The following is a 6652-nucleotide window of genomic DNA, read 5'->3' as shown; positions in this document are numbered from 1 at the left end:
TAGTGATCGGTGACATCGTCGCTTTGAGGCATAATATCTATATTGGTTAAATCGGCTCTGTGATATATAATCAGGTCTAGTGTATGATTAAATCGATGAGTGGGTCCTTTAATGTGTTGTATTACTCCAAAAGACTGTAGTAGTTCTACAAGTAGTTCTGTAAACGCCAGTGCTAATGCATCGTTAGCGCTATCTACGTGGATATTAAAATCTCTGACAATTAGTATTTTATCAACGTTAACCAATAAGTCCGATAGGAAGTCCGCAAACTCTTTTAGAAAATCAGTATAGGGACCAGGGGGTCTATACAACGTAGCCAATGTAAAAGAAAGCAATGGTTTTTTACTTTTGTTAGGAATAATTATGTTCAACGCAAGCACTTCAAATTATTTAAATTTATGCTCTGTTCTCTGAGTTACAGTAAGAAAGTTTCTAAATATTGTAGCTACGCCGCCACCCCGACCAACCGGACTGGCTCATGCATATAACAGTAACTTGGTGGGGTACACTCATTTAGGCCGAAATAATCATTTGGTTTAAGCCAGGTCTCGGCAAGACAGAGTATATCAAAACTGTTGTCCGTGATCATTTCATTTACAATTACTGCCTTTGAATTTAGTGATCTAATATTAAGTAGGCCGAACTTTATAAATTGGTTTTGGTTGTTTATTACATTGTCTTCAGGTTTAATCACGATCAGATTTTTTCTCTGACTTTTGCCAAAATTTTTACTTTGTAGTATTATTCGGGGGACACATATAGTCTCTATATATCGCTCCCAGAACAGATCAAAATTATTTACAAAGAGCAGCTTCTGTTCAATACACCATCGCATCAACCATTGATTAAGCGAAAAAAGTCTATTGAACTTATCATTCCCTCGTCGGTAGGTAGGCAGCGGTCCTGATACGATAATCCTCGCTGTGGGCGATGCGTTGCGTACCGTCTCGATCAGACTCCTGAAGTCCCTCTTCAGGATCTCCGACTGCCGCATTCTGACGTCGTTCACTCCCGCGTGCAGCACGACAGCTTCGATGTTAGCGTTGTCCTTCAGGATCGCAGGTACCTGCGCAGACACATCAAGAACACGAGCGCCGGGAAAACCTGAGTGCGCACCTTACCTTTAGTAGATGTAGCGCGTATGTTCCGGACGATCAAGCCTCCGATGATCACAGCGTTGCATTCGGTCTCGCAGAGGGCGGCAAAGCGGTTCCTGGTCTGGATCTCGAAGACCAGTGGCGGTAGCTGAGTCATCTCACCGGTCCTGGCTAGCGCCTTTCGCCGTTGGTGTGTCGGTGCAGGAGTGAAGTTAATTTGGGCTGGTCGTGTTCTCATAGCCTGGGCTCTGTGTAGAGAAACACGCGGGGTAGAAGAAGTATTATAATCGCGATGAAAACTTACCGCGGATTTGCGAGCTTCAGCACGCAAATCCAGCGCCGTTATACGTTCTCGCAGCCGTGTTTGCTTCTCAAGTAAATCCTGGATCTGCTTCTCCACAGCCTCCAATTCCGACTGAAGCGCAAGCGTTTCCTCATCTGCACTCAAAGGTACAAACACGTCTGAAGCATTAGCATTAGCCATTAGTGATTTAATAATGAGAACAGCGAGTTAAGCAGTATGCAGGCTGGTAATGCTAATAGCCTAAGGGCTAACACAGAATGATCCGATACAAATAATTTATCAGTATGTTTAACAATGATATTTGTTTATGCTATACTTAAGAATAGGTTTCACTCTCGCGTAATAACAATTTAAGACACAATTCTTCAAGATGTAACAAGAATTATTAGATTTGAAAGAGCTCCCGCTCAAACCACGCGCTCTCAGTAAACTCTCAGCAAACTCGCAGCAAACAGGAAATGACGTATCCCACAGTACGTCCAATCACACAAGAAATGAATAATCCGCAGGGAATTGGCTCCATCTGTGTCCGTCGGAGAGAAGATTCTGGTATCATGCCTATCCGGGGTGTGACGTGAGACATGCACAAAAGGCATTGGTGAAGTCTACTGATCGTCAGCCGATGGTTTCTGTAATGGGAGAAACAGGCATAAGTCAGAGATCAAAAACCACAACTGGAGAACAAGCTCTCTCTTTCCCCTTCCGCTGCCGCTTACGAAGGGTGAACCGAATAGGGTACAGCTGGTGACGATCAACAGGTGTTACCGATTGGACTGTGCCATTTCCTTGGCTATGTTGATTTGCCATTGGCGTGCTTGCCACAATTACTTTTCAATTAATGCATTATTTCAGATGACAACAGATACCAGGCTGTTAAAATCCAATCTTTGAAAAGCAGATCTGAACCATCTAAAATACAAAATCTTTAAAAAATGTAAAAGGTGTAATGGCATGGTGTAACTTCTAGGTTCCTGTGTGTGGGTGTGTATATGTGCATTCGCATGTATGCGCATGTGTCTGGGTGATCGAGAGAGAGAGAGCTTCTTTTAAACTTTTATTTCATTTATTTAACATTTTTTTTTAATATTGCAGGTATATTTGCTCTTTTGCAGCCCTACTAGTTTCTCTGAGTGTTCATATTTCTTCATATTGCCCATTCATTTCCTATGTCAGTCATTTTTGACCATGAATTTTTATCCATAATGTTTTTGTGTGTTCACAGAACTTACTGAAAGGTCCCAGAGGGCTAAAGCATATTGTAACACCACATAAAAACAAAGTATTAACAACATAAAAACTTGATTTTCAATGCAGGGGTCTTTAAAATCTTGATCTATGACTTAAACAGCATGCTTGGCTTCAGGGCTTGACATTAACTTTTGTGCTGACTGTCCACAGTGGCCAGTGGTTTTCCGACGTTACTAGCCACTTAGCATTTTCACTGGCCACAATTTTGTAAGATCTGCCAATTTTTCTTAGCCAGTCCTGCTCCACGTTACACACTTTCTGCTGGTGTAAATTTACTGACTGCTTCAAAAGCATCTGCTCCAGCTGCAGAGATGTAAAAACGCAATGGCCAGTTCACAGTTTGCATTAATAGTTTTGTAACGTGATATAATTACTTGTGTGTAAAATTTTGGATCTGTACCTTATAATGTGTCTGTCTTTCTCGTAGACTGCCTGACTGAGGTCTTGTTCATTAAGTTGGTTAAGATGTTTGGTCAGGACCAGCATATAGGTGACCAACCATGTTAGTGTTTTCAACAGGGTTTTATGCATTTTTGTCTGTTTACTCATTGGTAACAGAGAGGCAGTATGTGTGGAGATAAAGGTAGATTTTCTGACACAATGGCAGTGTTTTTCTCCCATCCTCCTACAGGATCTTCAATGTCTCATTACCCTCCTACCCCTCCCATCTCTCTTTAACCCCCAGTGCATATCATGGTGCCAGACACCCAGTCCCTACTAACAAAAACCACATGTTTTCTCTCAACAAAACAACATGCTGCCTCAGCTGATCTAAACAAGGCAAAATAGAGAAAGAGGAAGATATATAGTAAAAGTTACCCTCCCTTGACCACCCCTCACACACAGAAATCCACAGATACACATTCACACAACTAACAACTACTACTGAACTAACACCCCACAAGGGCTAAAGTACCAAGCTGAACAGCAGTTTCTACCAGATGCAGGAACAATAGTCCCCGTTTCCAGCTGAAAGGCTTTACAAGAGTGGCAAACCAACACGCGGCTCTGGCCGGTTTTGGAATTCAGGGCTCATGAGAGAACAGGGACTTATTATACATCCTGTTGTTAAGGTGACAGCTTTTGAAAGCGAGCAGAAAATGAAAAACATGGGTGGAGAACGAGTCAAACAGAGAGTGGGAAGGCGAGGTATAGGGAGTGCTGGGGGAGGGGGGGTAGGCATTGGGTGCAGCAGCAGCTGTGTTTAAAGGCTTCCTTGAAAACAGCTGTACCACAATATTGATTATGTATTTTTGCAACTATTTTGTCACAATTAGAGGCAATTTGTAACTACAGCACACAAGGATTAATGTCAAAGCAGAAAGTAGATGAAAAAAACCATACAATTGTAATAGTTTCACTCTGGTTATGTTGCTTTAAATGAAAATCTAAGTCGTGGCAGAATTATGAGGTTTGTAGTTTTTATTTCACCTGCTGGAAACATATAAGGCACGATATGTTATTCAGCCACGTCTATTCTCTCCCCTCACGTGCAGCACTCTCATTAGAAGAGTGAGAGAACACCTAACCCCATCAGCATTCAATGTGACTCTGGGGATAGTCTATAGGGTGCTTCTCAATTCTTATTTGTGCAAACTCATTTCCTTTCCTCTCCCCTTCAGGATGCGAGGGATGGGAACAAGGAAAATAACACAAGCCCTGGAGGGAGAATTTATTTATAATCTTTGTAAGTTGCTTTGGATAAAAGTGTCTGTTAAATGACTAAATGTAAATGTAAATTTATACTGCCCGTCGGACACAGAAAGCAAAAAGGGGAAATGTTGTCCAGCCACGTGTGAATTCCTATGGGAAAACTTCACGGTCTCTGGCTGCCCCTTTTTGGTCAGGTCTGTCAGGGGACTGGCTATGAAAGAGAAGTTAGGAATGAAGCATCAATAGTACCCCACCAGCCCCAGGAAGGTATAAACCTGGGTTTTGTTGCGGGGCCAGGGTCATCCCGGCGGCTTCCACCGTCTTGACTTGGGTTTGGATCAGCCCCCCTCCAAACTTGAACCCCAGGTACAGTGCTTCGGCAAGTCCAAGGTGGCATTTTTTGGGATTCGACGTTAGGCCGTTCTCGCGTAGGTACAGCAGCACTCTCCGCAAGCTGTCCATATGGTCTTCCCAGCTCACAGAGTGGATGACTAGATCGTCGATGTAGGCGACCGCGTAGGCTAGGTAAGGCCGTAGAAGGAAATCCATAATGCGCTGGAATGTGCCAGTATCCTTTTGGTGAGATTGAGCGTGGCTATGAAGTGGGCCTTTGCAAGACGGTCCAGGAGCTCATCCACTCGGGGCATCGGATATCTGTCAAAGATAGAGACTTCATCACTCCAAGTTCCTTCATTTGGCTGAACTTCTCATTAAGACGCGTCCGGATTTCATGGTGGAGGATCCTTGTCTGCCCGGGTTTTTCACAGAAAAACGTCTCAAAACTGTCAAATTTTTTAGTAGGTTGATGTGGTATAATTGTTCCTTCTGCCATTGTCCAGGCTGACGGACATGGTAATTGACCGGCTTCACCTTCTCCACGACGGTGCAGGGTCCTTTCCACGAGGCCAGGAACTTAAAGGTTGCGGTGGGGGTTAGAATTAGCACCCTGTCTCCTGGCTGGAGCTCTCGGGACTGGGCAGGCGGGTCATACAGTCTCCGCTGGGCCTCTGCAAGGTGTTCTCTTATTAGGGGCATAACGAGGTCAATACATGTTCTCATATGCTGTATGTGCTCTATGTTGTTGTTCCCAGCCTTCCTGGGCTACATCCAATATCCCGTGGAGTTGCCAGCCAAACAGGAGCTCGAAGGGAGAGAAGCCAGTGGACGCCTGGGGCACCTCCCAGATGCCGAAGAGTACATAGGACAGCAAGGATATGCTTGTGACCCCGGGAAGACTTCGGCAGCGGTCCTACCAAGTCCATCCCAATGTTCTCGAAGGGTATCTCGATGATGTGCAGTGGGATGAGAGGACTGGAGGTAGGAAGTTTGGGTGACATCTACTGGCACGTGGGACAGCTTTGGCAGAACCTCTTGACCTCTGCTTCGAGGCCCAGCCAGTGGAAGCAAACGCGATACGTCCTGATCCGTGAACTTCGTCAGAGGGTGGTGGGTGGACTACCTCGTGTCCGATAGCGGGACTCGTGCGGCCACTGTCTCTCTCATCAAATCAACGGCTTGCTCTGTGCGCTCTTGCCGCTAAGCAAGCTCCTCAGAGAACCATTGCTGTTGCGTAATGATGCCTGCCAGCCAACAGACGATTTCTTCCATCCTGTCCCAAGGAGTGAGAACGTGTGGAGTGTATCAGTTTACTTAAATTTAGCAGACGCTTTTATCCAAAGCAACTTACAGAGTTCAGGGAGCCAAAAAGTGATATGTCATACAAGGGCAACAAAACAATGTGCTAATACTGTCGGTCAGAACACAACAGAGAGCATTGGATCAACTTAAACATCCTCACACTGACTGGTACTCTTTAATTATCCCGTTAGTTTTAACTGGCTGTTAAGATTGGCTGTATTTGTAACCGGTCCAGCTCAGATTAAGGTGGAGACGTAAAGATGTTTAGTTGTGCAGATGTGGTTTCCCTGCAACAGGTAACAACAGAGTCCCTAAGCATGCAAAGCCACTGTGCATAACATCCATGCGGTTAACACAATAACAGATAAATATGGCTTCTCCACTCATACATCATCACAATAATATGTATTACAATAATTTCTGTCAAGTAGCCTTATAACAGCCACCTTTAGGCACACATCCTAGTGTCAGAGATGAGTTAATAATGCTAAGTAGAGGATCCATAATTTCTGGGAGCATCTCTTTCTATAGATTTAGTAGATAGTTCATTGTGATCTACGGTAGAAAATAATAGCAATTTCTTCTTAGGGGCACTGTATTTGTTTGTTCAGCGGGTTTCACTTCTGGTTGCATAGTCATAAATGTTTCTCTAATATCTTGGATTTTATTTGCAAGTAGTTCATAAATTCATCACTGCTATGCAGAATCAGAA

Source organism: Barbatula barbatula (assembly GCF_947034865.1).
Source record: "Barbatula barbatula genome assembly, chromosome: 7".
Lineage (NCBI taxonomy): Eukaryota > Metazoa > Chordata > Actinopteri > Cypriniformes > Nemacheilidae > Barbatula > Barbatula barbatula.
The sequence above is the reverse complement of the archived record's forward strand: the minus strand, read 5'-3'. Positions refer to the sequence as shown.